The 22,984-nt window shown below is 40.3% G+C and overlaps 1 long non-coding RNA gene across 2 annotated transcripts in view; it reads left to right on the top strand.

Annotated features, from left to right (window-relative positions):
- The first annotated feature begins 619 nt into the window (after positions 1–619).
- LOC123607956 overlaps positions 620–22,984 on the top strand; it is a 132,581-nt gene continuing 110,216 nt past the window's right edge. The window contains exons 1-2 of one of the 2 annotated variants that reach the window (XR_006717004.1): positions 620–841; positions 2,868–2,966. This is a non-coding gene — a long non-coding RNA (uncharacterized LOC123607956). The remainder of the gene's footprint in view (positions 842–2,867; positions 2,967–22,984) is intronic. The other variant, XR_006717003.1, reaches the window with a different exon arrangement.

The following is a 22,984-nucleotide window of genomic DNA, read 5'->3' on the forward strand; positions in this document are numbered from 1 at the left end:
ATAAATGAAAACTCAAGCACGCTTTTTTATGATTCTTTTAAAGATTCCATGCTGAAGGCAGGGTTTTCTGCAGGTGGCCTTCTGAATCCACAGCTTTAGCAGACGCACAGAGGTGGCATTGCTGTGACACATGGTGGAGAAGACTCACGTGTGCGTGCTCTCTTATCCTGTCACATCTCCGAAGGCACTCGGTCGCTTGCTTTGTGTGATGCACACACAGGGCTGCCTCTGAACACGTGAAAAAGAAAACAGGTTGGCTTAACCCAAGAAATGCTATATCCACAATGATAGTGTTTGTCACTACACCAGCCTCATGTAACACAGTTCTCTTTGCACGTAATATTAGAAACAGTCCCATGTTGAGAGTACAGGAAAATGAGTGGGTGAAAATAGCATTCGTTCACCTGAACTTGTCACTCTATTGATAGTGATGGGGGCAATCACAATGAAAAAAGCAGGAGGAGGTGCGGTGTGGCTGAATTTTGTGAAAAAAATGACACTCTTATAACAATATTAATAATACGAGTTAAGTCTTACATAAAAGGTGCGAAATTGAGCTCCAAGTCAAGCCTTGAGTACATATCAGGAAACTCCAAATCTTTGGATCAAGTGAATTGTTAAGATGTGATTTATACTGTTTCCGCACCGGGTCGATACATCAGCAGGCAACCCCCAAAAGAGACCACGTCTGTCAGTATCATGTGACCCGAGACATGAAGGATGTGAGGTCCGCAGGAATCCTTATCTTGCATGGAACGCTGTACCCAGGATGCTAACCCCCAAGCGATGCTTGTTTTCACCTCGTGGATAAGGACTCTGAAATTCAGAGCGAATAAATGAGGTAAATACCACTCAGCCACTGTGTACCCCACATCAGGACTCAAAGGTGCTTTTTTTTTAAAAAAAAATTTTTTTTTTCAACGTTTATTTATTTTTGGGACAGAGAGAGACAGAGCATGAACGGGGGAGGGGCAGAGAGAGAGGGAGACACAGAATCGGAAACAGGCTCCAGGCTCTGAGCCATCAGCCCAGAGCCCGACGCGGGGCTCGAACTCACGGACCGCGAGATCATGACCTGGCTGAAGTCGGACGCTTAACCGACTGCGCCACCCAGGCGCCCCAAGGTGCTTTTGCTAAATCCCCAAGTCTCCCTCTTTGCATCCTGACATCTTAAAAAAAAGTATCACTTTTTTTAGCCCACCTCAAACAGTGAAAAGGACCTTTGCCTCCTGTTTTTTTTTTCTTTTTTCTTTCTGTCTAACTTTCCCAGCCCAAATATTTACCACTGAGTTCAAACCTTGTGTTAATTGCGGATTTCAGAGCTTGGCGAGAGGTTGGCTATAGACATCGGGCGTGTCTGATTATCTACATTGGTGCAGTGCTGTTGGAAGAAACTTGTTTTAGGATTTCAGCATCTTTTAACAACACAACAGGATACATTGGGACATACTTGGTATCTTCCTGTCACTGCACCTTGTTCCATAGGCTATATGACAGCAAGGGACATGTGGCATGAGTAATACGAATCCGAGTGAATAACCCATTCTTCCTCTTTTTTTTTTTTTTGTAAATGACATTACTTTCATGGGTGCACACTGGCAAGATGACGTAGAACTCTATGTTTTCCTTTTTATGAAACTGCATACTGTCTTTCTTAACTCATTTTCCCTGTGAATATATATGTGCTGCCAGAAATTATATTTAAACTACTTGCTTATTGAAGTAGTTACTGCAATTTTCATGCTTTCAATGTGAAGGCATTTTCAATGTGGTGCATTTAAGGGTTTAAAAGCAGCAACAACCCACTTTCCACACCTCTGCTTCCAGTGGCTCCAGCAAAATTTGAAAACCTTCTTATGTAGAAGGACAAAGAGGCAGGGTCACCCACCTGTGCCTTGTGCTTAAATTGAGGTGGGCTAATTCATGTCTTTTCCTTCTTTTTTTTTTTTTCCTTGAAGATAACTGCTATTTTCACCACAGAGAGGAAAAAGGGTTTTACTGTACATTTCTATAATGGAGCTAAAAGAATCCAGTAGCTTGTCTGAATTGAAAGGTCTAATTAGATTCTACTTTAATGTAAGATCTTGGCTTCAAGGTACTTAACCACTAAAAGAGAGAGGGCTTTATAAAAGGAAGCCATAAAATGTTTAAACAGGAGCATCTTAAGTGTATAACTAGGAAATAAAAATACAGCACACCGTATTAACTGGGGATTTTCTAACTCATTGTGGAAACTCTTCTTTTTTTTCTTCTTCTTCTTCTTCTCTTTCATGCTTGTTTCCATTCTGTCTGCATCCTGGTCTCATAAAGGGAAGGGTGATAAAAGGAGGTGACTATGGGAGAAAAGATCCCAGCGAGATCTCCAATTTTAAAATAGAAGCAAGCTGTTCTAATATATTAGTAACACAAAGAGATTCACCACTTCTGCCCCTTCCAAAGGGCAATATTCCCACATGTTATTGTGGAGAAAAGATATGGTAGGTCATTTTCTTTTTCCTTTTCTTATCTTTTCTAGATGGGCAAAATAGAGACCCTTAATGAATTTGCCATTGTTAAGCAAGACTTAACAGTATGCTACTATTCTGTTGTCTACAAGAAATCTGGGGACAAATGTTCCTGAAATGTATCTCCATAGTGAGAATTATTGCCTTGAATTTTTCAGTGATTCTGTGATAATTCTTTTAGACCCTTGTGAATTGGGACTTTGTTGAGGCAGGTGAGACCTATAACCCCTGTATTTACCTCAGCCACTTGAAGCCACTTGGTTAAAACAGCTGCCTGTTAAAAGCAGTGTTAAAAGCTCCAGTGGAGGGGGAAAGAGTTTCTCAGACATGAGCTCTAGAATCTGGAATTCTCTTCTACTCCAGGATGAATTCTACACTTGATCTTAGCCAAAAGACCGAGCAGCGATCAGGATAAATTCTGTAATTGAAGAGCCTTCATGAGCCCCTCCACGGTGTAATTGTGTAAGCTCACGTGTATTTTTCTTTTGCCTTCTCCCATTTAAAAATGTCCCAGGCCTTTTATTGTGGTTCTCGTAGGACCAAAAAGAAAAGTTTTGTGAAAGAACTTGGTTTCTGGCTTCCATGCTGTCGTCTATTAGAGATCAATTTGGTTCTTCCTCTGTTTTCAAATAGTTAGAATTGGAAAGAATGCTTTTCAAGCAATGCAGTGATGAAGAGTTTCCATATTGTTGGTGTCTGTACCATTTTTCCCCTTTACAATAATATTTTTGCCCAGGAACTTAAGAAAGGACACTCTGCTCGCATTCAGGAAATATTTATTGAGTGACTGCTATGTACCAAGCACTGGGGGAAAGAATACGACGTAACACTAAACAGCTATAGATTGTTACATTGCTATATTTTAAAAAGTACCTAGATGATTTGAGGCAGCTAGCAGGGTATGTGGTATGCTATACTTTTTTTTTTTTTAACTTTAGTGAAGTTGCAAAACTATTTCAGAGTCCCTTTACACACAGCAGCAAGTTTCCTCTGTTGTTAATCTTCCCGTGGTACATTTGGTGCAACTAACGAACCAGTGTTGATATATTATTACAACCCAACCTCATACTTTATTCCAATATCACTATTTGTTCCTGAATGTTCTTTTACTGTCCCAGGATCCTATATGGGATCCCACATTACATTTGTTTAGCGTGCTCCATAGGCTCCTTGGGAATGAAAGTTTATGAAATTTACCTTGCTTTTGAAGACTTTAAACAGTTTTGAGAATTACTGGGCAGGTGCTTTGTGGAATGTCCCCCAATTTATCTTTTTTCTGTTGGTTTTTCTCATGGCTAAATAAGGTTTGCGGGTTTGGGGAAGAAAGACCACAGAGGGTCTACACCAACTTTCGTTGAGGATAGATACATGGCACCTGTTAAAAGCATGACTTAACGCTGTGGTTATTAATCTTGATCGCTTGTCTGAATTAGTGTTGGCCAGGTTCCTCCCTGTAAAGCCCCTCCTTGCTTGCTGTTCGTAATGCCCTCTTTGGGAGAAAGTTGGCTCTAGGTCACACTAAAGGGTGGAGAATTATGGGGTGAGCATTTACCAAAACTATTTCAAAGTTTTCTGTATGGGAGATGTGTTTATGTTCCATTTATTTATTCTACCCTGGACTTATATCAGTATGGGCTCCTGGGTATTAACTATGTATTTGGGTTTTTTTTTTTTTTATTTTTATTAAAAAAATTTTTTTTTTCAACGTTTATTTATTTTTGGGACAGAGAGAGACAGAGCATGAACGGGGGAGGGGCAGAGAGAGAGGGAGACACAGAATCGGAAACAGGCTCCAGGCTCTGAGCCATCAGCCCAGAGCCTGACGCGGGGCTCGAACTCGCGGACCGCGAGATCGTGACCTGGCTGAAGTCGGACGCTTAACCGACTGCGCCACCCAGGCGCCCCTGTATTTGGGGTTATAAGTGAATACTGTAGTATTTATTTTGTTGCTCAAATTGTTCCAGATTTAGTCATTAAGAGATTTTTCAGTGGGCTCCTGTGTCCTTTGGACATACTGTCATCAGGGTGTGTGTGTGTGTGTGTGTGTGTGTGTGTACATGTGCGTGCGTGTGTGTTTAGCACCTCTTGATTTCTAGCACTGCATGAAGCTTCAGCTTCAGCTTCCATATTCTCTGCTCCAACCCTAGAACCATCCCTTGCTGCAAGAGGCCCTCATTCCTTTGACTGATACACTCTTTGTACTGAAAAGTTCTATGGGTTTTAACAAATGAGTGCTACTGTGTGTCCACCATGGTAGCATCATATAGAATAGTTTCGCTGCCCTAAAAATGCTTTGTGTTTTACCTCTTTAGCCATAACCCTCCTCAAACCTTGGCAACCACTGATCTGTTTTCCATCTCTAGAGTTCCGACTTGGAATCCTACATGAGATGGCCTCTTCAAACTGGCTTTATTCATTTAATAACACTCAGGTTACAGCCATCCCTGTCTTTACATGGCTTGGTAGCTGACTCCTCTTTATTGCTGAGTGTTATCCGATTGAATGAATGCACCACACTTTGTCTCTGCATTCACCTATTGAAAGACATGTTGGTTACATGGTTACATTCCAGTGTTTGACAATTATGAATAAAGCTGCAAGAAACATTTACGTGCAGGTTTTCTCTGTGGACATAAGTTTTCAAAGAATTTGAATAAATATTTACAAGAGTGATGGCTGGGTTGTATGGTAAGGCTCTATTTAGATTGGTAAGAAGCTAAAACTGTTTTCCAAAGGAACTGTACCGTTTTGAATTTCCACCAGCAATGAATGAGATTTCCTGCTCTTCATTTTCATCAGCAATTGGTATTGTCATTTTCCCTCCCTCCCTCTTTTAGCCATTTTACTAGGTGTGGAATGGTATCTCGATGTTTTAATTTGCATTTCCCTGATGACAAATGGTGTTGAGCATCTTTCCATAGGCTCACTTACCACCTGTATATCTTCTATGGTGAGTTTTCTGTTCAGATTATTTGCCCATTTTTCAAATGGATTTTATTTATTGCCGAATTTTAGGTGCTGTGTATATTCCAGATACGAGTTCTTTATCCCATATGCGATTTGCAAACGTATCCTCTTGGTCTGCGACTTGTCCTTTGGCAGTGATTTCCACAGAGCACACGTTTTTAATTATAATGAAGTCCATCTTCACAATGTGGTTCATGGATCATGCTTTGATGTTGTATCTGAAAACTCATCACTAAGCGAAAGGTGACATAGATTTTTCTCCTAGGTTTTCTTCTGGACTTTTGATATCGTACGCTTTAAATCATAGACATGTTTTTAGTTAATTTTCGTGTAAGTTGTGAGTGAGTTGTGTTTATGCTCATTTTTTTTTTTTTTTTTTTGCATATGGACATCTGAATGTTCTAGTCCCATGTGTTGAAAAGATGCCTCTCTTCATTGCATCCTCCTGGTGCCTCTGTCGAAAATCAGTTGCCTCCATTGGTGTAGGTCCATTTCTGGGCTCTCTCTTCTGTTCCCTTTGTCAATGTCTTTTCTTTTTCCAATACCACCCTATCTTGATTCTGGTAGCTTTATAATAAGTCATGAAATTGGGTGATGCAAAATCCTCCAAATTCATGCTTTTTCAGAAGACAAAAGACCTGGGGGGTGGGGTGGGAAGGGGGGCAGGGAGAGGAACTATTGTATGCCCTTGAAAACTTTTATTGAAATTTAAAAGACAAAAGTTGAAATAACTTGAACTACAAAATTTGTTAACACAAGGTAAAATGTAAATTGTGAAATCAAACATAAGATGTTGTGGGGAGGGAGAGTAAAGATACAGAGCTTTAGTACATGTTTGAACTTAGGTTATCAGGAATTTTTTTTAAAAAATCAGGTTCCTTGGGTTTGTTACATAGACAACCATGCTGCCTGCAACAGAAGACAGTTTTATTACCTCTTTTTGTCTTTTTGTACGACCTATGACTTCTAGTGTGAAGTTGAATAGCCGTGGTAAGAGACAACTCCCCTGCTTTGGCCTGCTATTAGCATGAAAGTGTTCAGTCATTTGTATTTAAGGATTCTGTTAGCTGTAGATTTTTGTATTTTTTGTATTTTTATGAGGTTATAGATAGTCCCGTCTCATCCTGTTTTTTTAACAGTTTTATTATCAATAAGTAATTTTGTCAAATGATCTTTCTGAATATGTTGATACGATCGTATTGTTTTTCTTGTTTTGTCTGTTAGTCTGATGAATTATGTTGGTTTAATTTTGAATAATGAGCCATCTCTGTGTTCCAGGAATGAAATCAACTTGGTTGTGATGACTTATTTTGTTATGTGAGATTAGATTAGCTCATATTTTGTCCATGATTTTTGTCTCTATCTTCATCAGAAATCGGTCTGTACTTTCTTTTCTTGCCATAGCTCTATTTGATTTTGTTATTAGGGTAATGTAGTCTTCATAAAGCAAGTCGTAAGGTGCTCCCTCATTTATTCTGGGGGCGGGGGGGAAGGTTGTGTAGAATTAGTTTATTTCGTATGTATGTGTTTGGAAAAATTAACTGATGAAACCATCTGGGCCAACTGTTGTCTTTTTTTGGAAGATTTTTAACTGCTACTTCAACATCCTCAATAAATATTATAAAACTATTCGGGTTACCTGTCTCTGCCTTGCTTACGTATTTTGGTTCATCAGATAATAAGTCCATTTTATCTAAGTTCTCAAATTTGTATTTATAAAATTGTTTGTGGTATGCCCTTATGATCCTGGCTCAGTTGTGACTATCCCTTCCTTAATTCTTTTTTATTAATTCATTTTTATTTTAAAAAATGTTTTAATGTTTATCCATTAAACATTAATGGGGGAGGGTCAGACAGAGAGGGAGACACAGAATCTAAAGCAGGCTCCAGGCTCCGAGCTGTCAACACAGAGCCCGACACAGGGCTCGAACCCACGGGCCATGAGATCATGACCTGAGTCGAAGTCGAATGCTCAACCAACTGGGCCACCCAGGCGCCCCCCACCCTTCCTTAATTCTTGACATGGGAAAGTGCTCTTTTCTCTCTGTCTCTCTCTTTCCCTCTCTCTTTTTCTGGTTAGCCTAACCAGAGATTTACCATTTTCAAAGAGCCAGCATTTGGGTTCATTGACTTTTAAATTTCTTTTCCCCTTTTAATTTTATCGATTTCTGCTCCAAATTTCATTTTCTTTCTCCTGCTTTTCTTAGGTTTGATTTGCTCTCCTTTCTCTAGTTTACTAAGGTGGAAGCTGAAATTACTGATTGTAGATATATCTTCTTTTCTAAAATATATTATTATTAAATATGATTAGCTGCATTCCAAAAATTTTGAAGGTACGTCTCCACATTCATTTAGTTCTAAATACTTTTTACATCCCTTTGAGGCTCCCCCCAGCATGTGTTGTTTAATTTCCAGATATATGGGGAGTTTCCAGCTCTTTTTCTCTTCTTAACTTCCAGTTTAATTCTATTGTGGTCTAAGAACGTATTCTGTATGATTTCTATCATTTTAAACTCATTAAGGTACATTTTATGGAACAGAATATGGTCTATCCTGGTAAACATCCCATGGGAGCTTGAGAATAATGTGTATTCTACTATTGAATAGAATATTTTATAAATGTCAATTAGATCAAGTTGATTGATAGTGTCATTCAGGTTATCTATAATCTTACTGATTTTCTGCCTGCTTGATCTTTCAATTACTGACAGGGATGTTGAAGCCTTCAACTAGTGTCTTTCAGTTATCATCCACCGCTATTTTATTGGATACTTGTTGGCATTGCAGGATTGGAGGAGTGAGGGACATTCTGTAATTTCCTCATCACATCTGAGTCTCAGATGTGAAGACCGACAGTGCTTCTGTTCCTCCTCGGGGAGTGTAGATTTTTATCCCCATTCTCCTGCTCCCTTCTCTGATTGCAACATTCCTAATCTATTTACCTGATATATTTTGTTTCCTAAGTAAGACATGGAGGCAGGAGTTGGGGGCAGGATTCCTTCCTGAACTGGGATAAGGTTTCAAGTTTGCTCTTGGTGAATCCCTTTCTTCTGGGGTCTAGCCTTTTGTTAGGGCACCGAATCTGTGTGGGCTGTAAGATTACTGCTCTTTCCTTCCCCCAGCCTGGGCCGTGACGGGATCATTCTCCAATCCTCACCATGAGAACTTGGTGGGGGTTTTGCAGTGGGAAGCTTAGGGGAGTGTGGGACCTCCCTTAGACCGATACCCCCAACAATCACTCACTTTCACACTATTTTGAACTCAATCCCTTTTTATTGAAACAGTCATTCAACTGTTCCCAATGGCTATAGATTCTAGTGGCTTCTGTTCCAAGTAAACACACCTCAGAAGCTGTATCTCTCTAGATGCATGACTCTTTAGATTCTAGGCTGGTATTTTGTCCTAAGACCACGGGTCTCAGGTTATTCAAGAAAAGTCACTGATATTCAGTTAGTTCAGCTTATTTTCTTGTGGTAAGTTTGGAAGTGGCAGTGTACAAGTTCTGTATATTCTGGAGTTTAACCAAAGACCCTGGCCCATGCTTTTACTTTGCCAAATCATCCTGGACTTATTATATGGCCTTTGAGCATAGTTTCATCATCTCTTAAAAAGAGCAGATTATGGATTCTAAATCCCCTTTCAAGCAAACATAGTGGGGCTCTCTGAAGGATTCATGGACATGGAACGTGGAGAATGGCCTTAGCAACACAGGTATTTTAAAGCCCCAGAGGGGACACAGAGATCTAACTTAACATTGGTAATCCACCATCCATATCAAAATGTCACTCACTCCCAAATATTCTTTTCCTCGTACTTTACCTACTAGAGGCCCGCAATCTCCTGATAAAATAGTTAGAATTCAAAACAGAAGGTGAGAGCTGACTCCAACAATTAAAATATACCACTAACCCATGAATTCCCTCTTTCTTTATTACCTCCTCACTCCCAACCAGTATGGTACATTCAACTAGTTAGAAGATTGTGCTACCATCATGATAAAAATGATCTAAGTGACTGAAAAAAAAGTCCCCCCAAAAGCCAAATAAGTTTTACTTTGTTTATTTGCATGGCAGAAGGGTCCAGTAACTTGGTATGATTACTTTAGATTATCTTCCATTGTCATATGTTTCTAAGATTGGAGATTAATAACCCTAGGACGATGAAAACAAAACCAGGCGGCACCATCATAAACAAAATAATGCCTACTGTTATACATGATCATTTTATTTAATATTATCTGATCAAATCCTTAGGCGTGGGGGCTAAGAAAGGTTTGAGTTACTCATGGACAAGTCATAAATGTATTTTTTAGTTGGCCACCTCCACCTAATAATGACCACCTCTCCCTCATCATCAGACCCAGATATGATTTGGAGAGTCTTATGTGTAGTCTTTGGGACCAAATTGTTTGATGCTACTTAGTGGTTTCTTCAAACTAAACAGGAAGATCAAAGGTAACATATCTTTATTCTCATCTGCTTCTTCCGTCTCAGTTCTGGAGACAATTCCCCTGTTTTCCCAGCTAAAATCCTTAGAACTGTCTTTGAGTTTGCATTCTCTACCCTTTGAATTATTCTATCACAAAGCCATGTTATAACTTCTGTCCAAACATCTCTGAATCTCTCCTGTTCCTCCATTCAGTTACTTCCACCTTAGAGTCAAAGTACAATGAGAAATGACATTCTTCCCTCTTTCTTCTAACTTGAAACAACACTAAACTATAAAGCACAACGTTTATGGTGCAACATAAAAATAGCTTTATTTCAGATTGCAAAAATCTTGGTAAGTTAATCCAAGCTAAAATTTAACCTCTGTGTTTTTATTTTTATTTTTTATTTTTGTTAATCCCGGCGTTGCTGGCGCCCTGGAAATATGTTTTGCTCTATGGGCATGTCATAAAAGTGTATTAGGAGATTATAGTTAACAGATAACAAGATAGCAAGTATGAGGATACTTCCTGTGTAATCACCTGCAGAGGAGACATGACGATCTTTCTATTCTTCCTCTTTCTAAGTCCTGGGCTGTGAGCAACACATTTTTGTTGTTGATGAAAGAAATATTTTATAGGAATACACAAAGAGGTTTATGAGTCTAAATGAATTCATAATTAGTGTTTGTTTCTGTTTTGATGTTATTACTCTATATTTCTTCCTAGACTAGTTTCAGAACAATGGCACAGGAGAGCCAGAATGGCTTACTGTTTTTGTTTTTGTTTTTGTTTTTTAGGAGAACTCATTAGCACATTACAAAGTCTCATTTTTAAACTTTCTATGGCATTTTTCCACATTAACCTTATTTGCCATAATGGATTTGTGTTTTATTAAATTGTGAAAATGGCACTTTCTATAATAAGAGATTGGTTAATTTGCCATTTTCCTGAAATGGCTAATTGGGATGATTTTCATATTGAATTAGCGTTATTACACCATAGATTTTAAAACACATAACTGACTCTCCATAATGCTTCTGTGATTGCTTGTTTATTCTTTAAGTGTTCCTATGGCAAAATGGACTGTCTGTCTCAAGATCCAACGATTCTAGGTATCTTATAAACAGGCTAATGTTCTTTCTTTATCACTTCGCCCTTTGGTTTCAAGAACACATTTAGACATTTTGATTCTTGCCATTTGGTTCCGATGTTTGGGACATTTAAGTACTTCTCATTTGTGAAATCCTGTGAAATGTTTTGTTGTTCTTCCAGTTTAAGTAGATGTTTAAAACCAACTACTTAGACAGTTACTTTAAGGGGGCTTTTTTGCTTTTATTTATTTATTTATTTATTAATGTTTATTTCTTTTTGAGAGAGAAAGCAAACGTGAGTGGGGGAGGGGCAGAGAGAGAGGGAGACCAGAGGATCTGAAGCAGGCTCTGCCCTTACAGGTCAGAGCCCGATGCAGGGCTTGAGCTCACGAAATGTGAGATCATGACCTGAGCCAAAGTTGGATGCTTAGCAGACTGAGCCACCCAGGCACCCAAGGGAGCTTTTTATAAGAATGAAAATAAAACCATTCAGAAACTTAGTAAAACTGAAACACATTAGCACCGATTTATGCTTATAAACACACATGCTTATAAATACATACATATATATATATATATATATATGCACACACATATACAAATATATGCTGCTGTCTGTACTATACTAATACAAATGATTAAAATCCTTAATATAAGATATACTTTCGCTTTTTCAGAAAAGGACTAAATATATAAAGTAATAGATACTACGAAAAATTGGCAATATTGAAAAGCAGCATGAATAAAATGGGAATTATAGAGTTTTACCAACTCAGCACACCAATTGAGGTGATTCTGGGGTATTTTCCTTGCCTAGGATGTCGACTTAGTTAAAGTAATAATTTTTATGTGGTATAGCCCGCCTCTTTCTCTGGGTGTTACATCAAAGACCCTTCCTATGTTATTGTTTTCTCTTAGATTTTCCTAATCTCTCAGTTGTCATTCCAAACTCATTCTGCTTCAATAACAAGGTAGCAGAAATAAGTGATTACGTAGCTATGAATGTGGAGCAACTCTTGAGAAGTAACATTTGCCTGTGTTCTAATTAAATGCTTGAACATGGTCTTTTGTACTTTTAAAATAACACATTTACATAAGGGAGAGTGGAGAGTAAATATGCGATTAATAACCCCAGGTCGGAGTCAAGTAATGGCCAAGGCAAATAATTGCTGTTATTGTAGTATTACCTGGATATGAAAAATGGTCTTCAAATTGTTGACCTGTGCCTTTAATAGAAAATAATTATAATTATGTTCCTGGTCATATAAAATTATGAATTTCATACAGATCCTTATTCTTGCCTTCTGTAACATGGTAGTAAGGATAATTCTACCTTGATATAGGATTGAATAAACTATTTCAGTATAATCTCAAGTTTCATAGAACGATGTTTTATTGAATTGGAACCAACTTCAACCCAAACCATATAATGCTTGCTTATTGTAGTGGGCAATGTGAGATCAAATTTTGTCAGTTTCAAACAGTTTGTATGGATTGTTGTGGCTTCTACTTAAACCTTATGTTTTCATACATGAAGAATTATTTGTTTTATTTTTAACATGAATAAGTAAGTTTATATTCAAATTTGTTATTAGAAGAAAGCATTGACTCAGTTAAAATATTTTGTCTTAATATTATTTGCTGTGCTATTTTTCACAAGATTTCATTGATCAGAATTCCTTTAGTAGAAGTACAGTGGAGATTTAAGGAGTATGCAGATTTGAAACAGAAAAAACAGGAAGGGGGATTCTAACACATTCTTTTGAAATACATTATTCTTCATCAATCAAAAACAAGTTATTTGATCTCCTAATATCTGCTCTGAGTTCCTGAAGCACTGTCATTCCTGCAGTGAACCCCATGTCCCTCTTACTTGGATAAGATATTTTTATTAAAAGACTATAAAAAAATTTTGTCTCAGTAGACAGAAGGCCACTGAACTGTTCAGTTGACCAAAAATGAAATACATTTTTTTTTCTGATTAATTTTTAAATTGCTGAGATAGATTTATGTAAGGTGAGTATATATTGTTTGGGCATTTAAATATTGTCTCACTAGACATATACCTGAGGTATCATGATGATTCTGAAGCATTTGGGGAGTAATTTTGTTTTTAAGGCTTTTTTGAGTGTTCTGAGTACTCAGGTTGGGTGTTTCATAAGTGCTCAATAACTCTGTGTTGAGTTTGATGAACTTCATGATATTTCTTTTTTTTTTTTTTTCAACGTTTATTTATTTTTGGGACAGAGAGAGAGACAGAGCATGAACAGGGGAGGGTCAGAGAAAGAGGGAGACACAGAATCGGAAACAGGCTCCAGGCTCTGAGCCATCAGCCCAGAGCCTCAGCCCAGAGCCCGATGCGGGGCTCGAACTCACGGACCGCGAGATCGTGACCTGGCTGAAGTCGGACGCTTAACCGACTGCGCCACCCAGGCGCCCCGATATTTCTTTAACAAATGCAGAAGTCTGACACAATGCCTTGGAAATCTCATGGGTTCACCTTAGGAGATAGAGTTATCATGAGCATCTTCACTGACTTTTCGAAGGTAGAGCCCTGCATACTGTGTGATGAATTTCATCTTTTCTGGATCATGGGGAATAAAATGTTATTATGATAAGATAGCATTTCTTGGATAATTTTCAAGATCTATTTCCCTTTTTCAGAAACTCACAAGACACTGAGCCTGACTTGGGAGCACAATGAATCTTATCCAAAGTAATTGTATATGATATACATAATGTTTATTTATCATATATTTATCTATAATGCATATTGAATACACAGATATGTAATTGTATACAATAATGAATAATATAATTTTTATGTATTTAGAAAATGTTATAATTTTAAATACATTTTCCCAAGATTTTCCCTTCCTCTTACATGAAGTCAGTATGATTTGTTTTTTTCTCAGTAAAAGCTATTCAGAAAGAGTTCAAAGATGGAAAGTTCTGGAAAGAGTTCAATTTCCTGTTGTCTAGCATTGATCAAAACTCCCCAACGTCTGGTTCTAGAATTTGTAAGAACTGTAAAAATACTGCATCAGGTATTGGTGTTTGTTGATTTCAGTGGCCAAGTGGCTGCTTCCATTAGCTTTAGAACAGAAATATAAAGTAACACACATTTTCTTTGAGGTTTATGGCTATAACATTGAAAAATATTGGCCTCAATGTCAAAGAAAAATAATTTTTAAATGAAAAATTTATCTGTGGCTAGTATTTATATTATTACAAAATGTTTTATAAAATCTATCTCTTTTTCTTAAGTTTATTTAACTACTTTGAGACAGCTAGAGCTCGTGCAAGCAGGGAAGGGGCAGAGAGAGAGAGGGACAGAGAGAATCCCAAGCAGGCTCCACACTGTCAGCTGGGAGCCCGATATGGGGTTTGAACTCATGAATTGTGAGACCATGACCTGAGCCGAAATCGAGAGTAGGATGCTTAACCAACCTAGCCACCCAGACACCCCTAAAATCTATTTCTTAAAGCTATAGTGTATGCTTCAGAATAACTCACAATTAATTTTGGGGACCTAAGACATACTTTGATTTTTCCATATAAAAATTACTATAGAAGGGGTGCCTGGGTGGCTCAGTTGGTTAAGCATCTGACTTCAGCTCAGGACATGATCTCACAGTTCGTGGGTTGGAGCCCCACGTCATACTCTGTGCTGACAGCTCAGAGCCTGGAGCCTGCTTCGGATTCTGTGTCTCCCTCTCTCTCTGCCCCTCCCCTGCTTGTTCTCTCTCTCTCTCTCTCTCTCTCTCTCTCTCTCTCTCTCTCTCAAAAATAAATAAACATAGGGGCGCCTGGGTGGTGCAGTCGGTTAAGCGTCCGACTTCAGCCAGGTCACGATCTCGCGGTCCGTGAGTTCGAGCCCCGCGTCGGGCTCTGGGCGATGGCTCAGAGCCTGGAGCCTGTTTCCAATTCTGTGTCTCCCTCTCTCTCTGCCCCTCCCCCGTTCATGCTCTCTCTCTGTCCCAAAAATAAATAAACGTTGAAAAAAAATTATAAAAAAAAATAAACATAAAAAAATTTTTAAAAAAAGGATTATAGGAAATCAGGTTATTTTGTTTTTTATGATATTGCTGTAAGACCAGCATTTTGAAAGAATGGATACATATTATTCATTAGGCTACATTGTTTTCAATCCAGGTAAATTTGATAGAATTGTGGCCATATTTCCTTTATAAAAATAAAAGAAGAAGAAGAAGAAGACTATCTGGAATCTCTGATTCTATATGAAGGTCTAGTTTCTAGTTGATTTTTCTGTATTCATAGAAAAGGAAAGAATGGCTTTTGATTTAAGTTCAATATTCCTGTGGTGCCTAAGTGTCTAGTTCTCAGTATTCAGTCTGTCATTATTCATTTATGTATCCACCAATCTCATTTTGCTCTAAGAAACTGACTAAATTGCCTATGTCATAATTTCATTTAACAGTTGCAACTGTCTTGTCAATGTTATTGTCATCCAAATAATTTCCCCCAACTCTCTAACTACATATGGCTCCTTATCTTCAGGTTTAAAATTGAGGGAAGTGATATGGTCTCTGCCCTCTAGGAGTTTATAATCTTAGAAAGATTTGGTGAAGGCAGTCTTGCAGACCTCCATCTTTCATTTTTTTTTTTTTCTGCGATTTAGGCTGTGATTGTTTCCTGAGCCCCCTTCCAAGTCTCTATTCCCAGATATACTGCCTTTGATTGAAAGAGCAGAAGGTTGCATTGGTGTGTGTGTGTGTGTGTGTGTGTGTGTGTTCGCACAAGTACACATAAAGTCATGTGCCTGTATCTTAATTACGTGGAAACATGTAATCAGGCCATAGTCGTGGCACGATGGATTGAGTTAAGAAAGAAAGACAGCTGGGGCGTCGGAATGGCTCGGTTGTTTGAGCGTCCAACTTCAGCTCAGGTCATGATCTCGAGGTTCATGAGTTCAAGCCCCTGGCTCACTGCTGACAGTGCAGAACACCTGCTTTGGATCCTCTGTCCCCCTCTCTCTGCCCCTACCCTGCTTGCACTCTCTCAAAAATAAATAAACATTACAAAAAAAAAATAAAGATGGTGGAAGCATTCTCACAATTTTCCAATTCAAATGTAACTCAAAACTCAGTGCTTTGCCCCCCACACCGCTTCTGGGAGGGATGAAAATACAGAGTACAGACACGCTTTTGCTTCTGGGCCATCCTGATACGAACGTAATCCAGCTGCTTCTATGAAGGAGGCAGCCACTCCTCTCCTTCCACAGTGCAGAGGTGATTCACAAGGCACGAGTGATTTCTGCGACCCCGAATCAAAGAGAGAAACCCTGAGAGTGGTCTGAGGGGACGCAGGAACATTCCTGCTCCTTATCTGCCTGTCTTCCTCAACATGGCCGCCTCCAGACTGTGCACATTATTAATAGCTGTCATTTTTCTTCCTGAACAAATCTCCTCCATGCAGTTTGCACTCGAGGGTACTGGAGAGTGTCCTGCCTATCTCCGTACATTAAATAACCTTATTGCGGTGTGGAGTCTGGCCGTGTCTCTCTCTTTCTCTGTGGCAGGTGTATTTATCATTTTCCCCACTCTGACATTCCTAGCTTGGCTGCCAGACCAGGCCTGGCGCCTTCCTCTCTGGAGATTAGTTTGCATTCTCCAGGATTAAAAAGGTTTAGGGAGCAACTGGGAGTTGGCAAGAAGAGGCTGGGTTGTTTAGAAATGTCAGGAAAGCGTCAGGACTGCCGGTGTGCTGTGGGGGGAGGAACAGAAACACTCTTCAATCAGATTCTAGCAGACAAAACACCACGAGAAAGAGTCAGCAAGGACCTCGAAGATAATAAGAAATCCCTGTGTTCTGAGTACAGGGGAGGGGAGGACGGCGGCAGGGACAGACAACTGCCTTTCCACCAGATAATTTCGAGTTGACAAATCGGACAGCCCAGCACATCACACACTCCAGTGTCACCCTTCAGTGTTAGCGTCATGGCACGTGGCCACCGGGGAGCGGGGCACTCGGAAAACACACACGTGGCTAATGCACTCGGCAGTGACTCCCTTTCCCGTCTCCTTTCCTGCCTCTCTTCGTATTTCTTGGGTGACCTGTGGAGGAGGGACTTTCGTCTTTGATGGGTTTCCTTGGAGAAAGGAGACACTTCCCGGAGCTCAGAGAGAAGCCTCGATCTCCCGAAGATTCTGCGCAGGTGACCAAGGAAGCGTGCGGGTGATGTTTCTTAATGCCGTGTCTATCATAGTCCCACAACCACAAGTGCTGAGAACACAGGGGGTTGTCACGTCTGAAAACCTAAAAGCTGGATTTAGCAGGAAGAATGAACACTATATGAAGAATGCACTATATGCACGGGTGGATTGTCTACACCAGCCTGCCGATGTGTTGTGCCTTCACTGGGGGATGTATTCTGAGCAGCCTTGGAAAGAGTGGGGCTCAGTGCACCAAGAAAAAGGACCGAGGCCTGAGAAACTTGGAAAAGAATTTCCTTGGGGTTGGCTGAATTTGAAGTGAAACACTCAAGTCGTTTGGCCGACGTCCACAGGAAGGATTCCCACCATGCTTTGTTTGTGCCAGCTTACATGGCACTTTGGGACCTTCCTGGGGCAGAGAAGGAAGAGGAACTGATAACAGCAAAGATTTTTTGGCTTTATCTTCATGGCACGAAGCATGGGAACAGTCTTCCATTAGGAATCAGGAAGGAGAGTTTTAGTCAAACGCTTGGGGTTGTTTTCTTCATTTTTAATACAGGCTGGGTGGGTCGTTTGTGATATGGGTTGCGGCTGGCCCACATGATTTTTAAGGTTCCTTCTAAAATGCAGTCCTGACATTCACTTATTAAACCCACATGACTGGCTATAACAACTGGATTACGGGGTGAACTATGCATGTGTCCCATCTAAAAGGCGCTATTAAGGAAAAGGTACAGTTATCTCTGCTACGATTAGCTCTTGAAAAAAATTTTGTTAGGGGCGCCTGGGTGGCTCGGTCGGTTAAGCGTCCGACTTCGGCTCAGGTCATGATCTCGTGGTTCGTGAGTTCAAGCCCCGCGTTGGGCTCTGTGCTGACAGCTCAGAGCCTGGAGCCTGCTTCAGATTCTGTGTCTCCCTCTCTCTCTCTGACCCTCCCCTGTTCATGCTCCGTCTCAAAAATAAATAAACATTAAAAAAATTTTTTTTAATTTTTTAATTTTTAATTTTTTTTTAAATTTAAAAACAATTTTTTAAATTTTTTAATTTTTTAAAAAATTTAAAAAAATTTTTTTAAATTTTTTAAAAATTAAAAAAAAAATTTTTTTAAATTTTTTAAAAATTAGAAAAAAATTTTTTTAATTTTTTTAAAAGTAAAAAAAAAATTTTTAACGTTTACTTTTTTTGAGAGAGACAGAAACAGAGTGTGTGTGGGGGGAAGGGCAGAGACAGAGGGAGACACAGAATCCGAAACAAGCCCGACATGGGGCTTGAACTCACAAACTGTGAGATCACGACCTGAGCCAAAGCCGGACGCTTAGCGAACTGAGCCACCCAGGCGCCCTCCAGTAATTCTTAACCAGATGTTGGGAGTTCGGGGGCCAGTGCTCAGGGCATCTGACATATACAGCCAGTCAACAGAAAACAGGAAACTTCCTTTTGGCCAAGGTGTTGTTTGCAAGTCCGGCACAATTAGCCCATCCCTTTTGCTAATGGGGAGCATTCCTGAGGGGAGACACGGAAGTCTTGTACCTGTGAGAAAGAACTGGGTCTTGTCCTCCAGATAAATCAGTCCTCATATTAAGTGTTTTACGTCCTTATGCATATGAAGCCTCATTCCAGCAACGTATCTCCGTTGCCTTCTTCTCCACAGGGTTCCTCCCCACCAGTCTGTGTGCCCGGCCAAGTCTCCCTTGGCGACACCTTTGTCCAGATAGCTCTACTCAGATCTCCCCGTCTTATGTTGTTCTTTTCACTTAAGCATCAATATTTTAGGAGCAAGACTCCAGCCAGGACAGCAAAGGCCCTTGCTCTCATGCAGTTTAATCTCCAGTATGCTGTGGGGTGGGGGTACAGTGGGAGAATAACACATGATTAACACGCACATAAACAAGATACTTGAACAGTTTTGGCTCACAGCCCTCTTGGAAGCTTCCCGGGAGGGATCTGAAACTTGCCCCCTTATGGGGAGGGCAGATAGAGACCCAAGAAAGAGACAGACCACTCTAGGTTGCAGTTTTAAGAAGCAAGGGGAACTTGCAAGATGAATGGATCCCTGCACCTACTTGCCAAATCTTGAGGGTTTATAAAGGAGCCCTAACTGGGCTCAGTCACCTCTACTTGTGTGGTTTCTGGGAGCGGGAGCCTACATTCCCAGGACAGGGAAGGGGTAAGGCGTCTCCCAGGGCCCAGGCTCAGCTAAGGGTCAGTTGGCAGACAAGTCTTTTTGATGATGCCCCGTAACAAACGTACCAGTAAGTACTGTAAAGACAATAAAATTAGGTGACCTGGTAGACAGTGACTGAGGGGTAGGACATGGGGCTACTTGAAATGATGAAGTAGGTCTTCCTTCAGGAGGAAGGAGGTCTCTCTGAGGAAATGGTATCTGAGCTGAAACTGGAAATTGCGGGAAAGATCCAGTGTCACAAGGATCATTAACAAAGCATTCAAGACAAAAGCAGTGGAAAGGGCCAGACCCGTAAGGCCAGCAGGAGCTCGACCCTGAGAAGAGAAAGGAGGCCAGTGAGGTTATGTGGTCGAGAGTGATAAGGAGTGTGGTGGGAGACTCAAACAGATGTGGGCAGGGCCGTACTGTGAGCATACTGAGGGCCTGGCAAGCTGTGGTTAGAATTTGGAGGCTGCTTTTGAGGATTGGAAGCATAAGGTGACAGAATCCAACCTATATTGTAAAAGAACTCATCCTTGCTCTTGTGTAGTGAACTGATGGTAGAGAGACAGGAGTAGAAGCCAGAAGGCCAGGAAGGACACCACGTCAGCTTCATGATGGTGGCCCAGACCTGGTCCATATGGTGGCATGGAGATGGACAGAAGGAGACACAATTCTGAGATTAAACCAGTAGATTTGGAGATAGACTGAACTTGTCAAGCGAAGGAGTCGAGAGTGCTAATAATGGCTTCTAAATATCTGACATGAGTAGTTGAGCCTGAAGATGTGACAATGACTGACATGGGGACTGCTGGGAGAGGAGCAGGTCTGAGTGTTAATGAAGGATTGGTCTTTGGCCATCTTCTTTTCCGTGTATTCATTTCAGATGGGGGCAGCAGGAAACACCTTCTCTTTCCTGTTATCAAGTGGTGGTGCTCCCAGTCAGACACATCCTACTGACTTCTCTCTGCCCCTCTAGGACTCAGCCCTACCCTGGGAGGAGTAGTGAATTCTCTCCTTCGTACGTTTATGAGCAAGAAGGGGGAGTTTTGAGTTCTGCCTTTTCCACCATCTTTTCTCCCTGAGATTGGCCTTCGCTCGGGCTAACAGCCTGGAATTTCTGGGGCCACTCAAGTCCATTGTCACATTCATTCAGTGGCCATGATGTCAACGTACATTCCATGAATGAGCCACACCAGTTACATCTGTTACAGCTCTTTTGTATCCCCTTTTTCCTGTTATTCTCCAGGTACAAATCCTCACTGAAACCTTGACTACCAACCTACAGCCTCTCCCTATGTTCGCCTTGTTAAATGAACATTTTGTATCAATAACTTTTAATAATTTGGGTAAGAAAAGGATGTCAGACTCCCTTAGATCATTTACAGTTTGGTCCCAGGTAATTCTTGCCCAATTCATAGTAGTAGGAGAAGTGTCTCCACTCCTCAATAACCACTTTGTATTATCTGGTCTCCGTGGATGATTCATGCTGTTCCCTGAGCCTGAAAGCTTCTGACATTTCTGCAAGGCCCAATTCTTTCCGTTCTGTGAAATCCAGCCTCAGTGACACCAGTGAAGTGAAATCTTTTCCTGTTGATATCCCTAGATGGAGATCATTTCACTCCTCAAGTGTAGTATTAAAATATGATCTACATCTCAATAAACACACTGAGAATTTCATAGAAAATTGTATGCCTATCCACAGCTTCCACTGACCTCCAACTCTACATTTATAATTGTTATTACCATGGTGCTTTGTAAGAGTCATTCTCAAATAGCAGTTGTCAGATTAAAAAACTAAGAGTAGTCTAAGGGAGTTTATGATGGTATGAAACCTGATGCACATCGCCAAGGCACCAGCCGTCTAAAGGAGAGTGTGAGTGGAGAGTAACACAGAGGCCAAGGTAAACAGGTAGTCTGTTTCTTTACTTCTTTAGAACTTCAGCAAGGTCTCCATGGACCCCCCCAAAAGTACATTTAAGTTATTTTTGTGGATTAAAGTCTTAGATTCTAGATTTTCCCCTTCAATCTGCTAATTACCTGGCCCTTAGCTGAGTGATATTAGGTAACTGGTATTACTGAGTATATAAAACATTGATGAGTTGTTATTTGGCTTTGGCTTTGGCTTTGGCTTCGGTTTTGTTTTTAATAAGCATGAAGCTTTCTGGTATTTACCTGAAGCTACCGATCCACTCCTGAATAGCACTGAGAACCTCAGGTATCAAGATCACGCCTTTGATTTTACGTCATGACATTCCTTGAAAAACACAACGCTCAGTACAAGCAATGGTTCTGATGCCATCAGCAAGAAGGATATTGAAATGTACTGCTCCTTGAATGCTACAACTGGTAGCATTTTTAATATGCTTCTAAAGGATAGTGACCCAGGGACCTGCTATCAATATCATACTATTGCTATTGCCAAACACTTTCAATTGCAGAATGCCACCTGGATCTCACAGTAACCTTTTAAGATAAGCCAGATGGGTCTTTTAAATTCACACTTGTACAGATGAAGTGACTGAGGCTCAGAAGGAAGAGCTGACCCAGAGCCACAATGTGAATGGTTGCAGTGAGAACTTGAATCACCATGTGTGAGTCTTACACAAATACTCTTTCATTGCTCTGTGCAGCAGATTTACAAACTAGCATTTGGTAGCCTCACAGACCACATTAATCAGACCAGGGAAAATTAGTGCAGGTTTGCACACACACACACACGCACACACACACACACACACACACACAGGCAATTTGTGGGACCAAAAATTGTCATTTTCTTCTAGTCTTTCAGTTTTGCTATTTTTAATATTTATGTTAATTTTTTGTTTCTTGGTGAAGTGCTAAAACAGAGGCAGCAGTTAAATGAAACCAAATACTGTCTATCTTACAGAATTTCCCATTTTTTGTCTAGAAGCTTGATGTTAACTAGATCTAGCCCAGTACTATATACAATGGGGAAAAGGTGTTCAGAAATATCTTATCTCACCCATTTCTTTTTTTTCCTATATTTTTTTGTCTGTGTCCAAAACTCTTTTAAATATCAGATTTGGACGAACAGCATTTCTGGTGGAATACCAGGATTTTCCTCTCCTATAAAATCAGGATTGAAATCACAAGAATGGCAACTTCTGAGACATAGGAATGATGTGAGTGGCACCTCTGGTCACGCTGAGTCAGGACTCAGAAGTGCATTGTGACTTCCCACCTGGTGCCCTGGCTCAACCTGGCCCAGCCTCCTGGAATGTCTTTCTCCTGGTCCCTGGTGTAATCCTTGTCTGTATTTTATGCATCAGATATTGAATACAGTCAATAATACAGATCCAGAATTTGTATTCTTCTTCTAGGGCTACCATCACAAAATTCTACAAGATGCATGGCTCAGACAGCACAAATTTCTTGTTTCAGCTCTGGAGGCTAGAAGTCCAAATTCCAAGATATCAGCAGGGTTAGTCCCTTCTGAGGGCTGTGAGGGAGAACATGTTCTAGATTTCTCTGCCTGTCTAGTAGATGGCTGAACTCTCCCCATGTCCTCATATCTTCCCTCTGTACCTTCTCAAATGGACATCTTGTTCTCTGTCCTCTCAGGATTTTTCCAATGCTATTCCATGTCTTCTTCATTCTAGCAACTTCTATGAGAGCTGAGGCATACT

The sequence above is a fragment of the Leopardus geoffroyi genome, chromosome B2 (genome assembly GCF_018350155.1).
Source record: "Leopardus geoffroyi isolate Oge1 chromosome B2, O.geoffroyi_Oge1_pat1.0, whole genome shotgun sequence".
NCBI lineage: Eukaryota > Metazoa > Chordata > Mammalia > Carnivora > Felidae > Leopardus > Leopardus geoffroyi.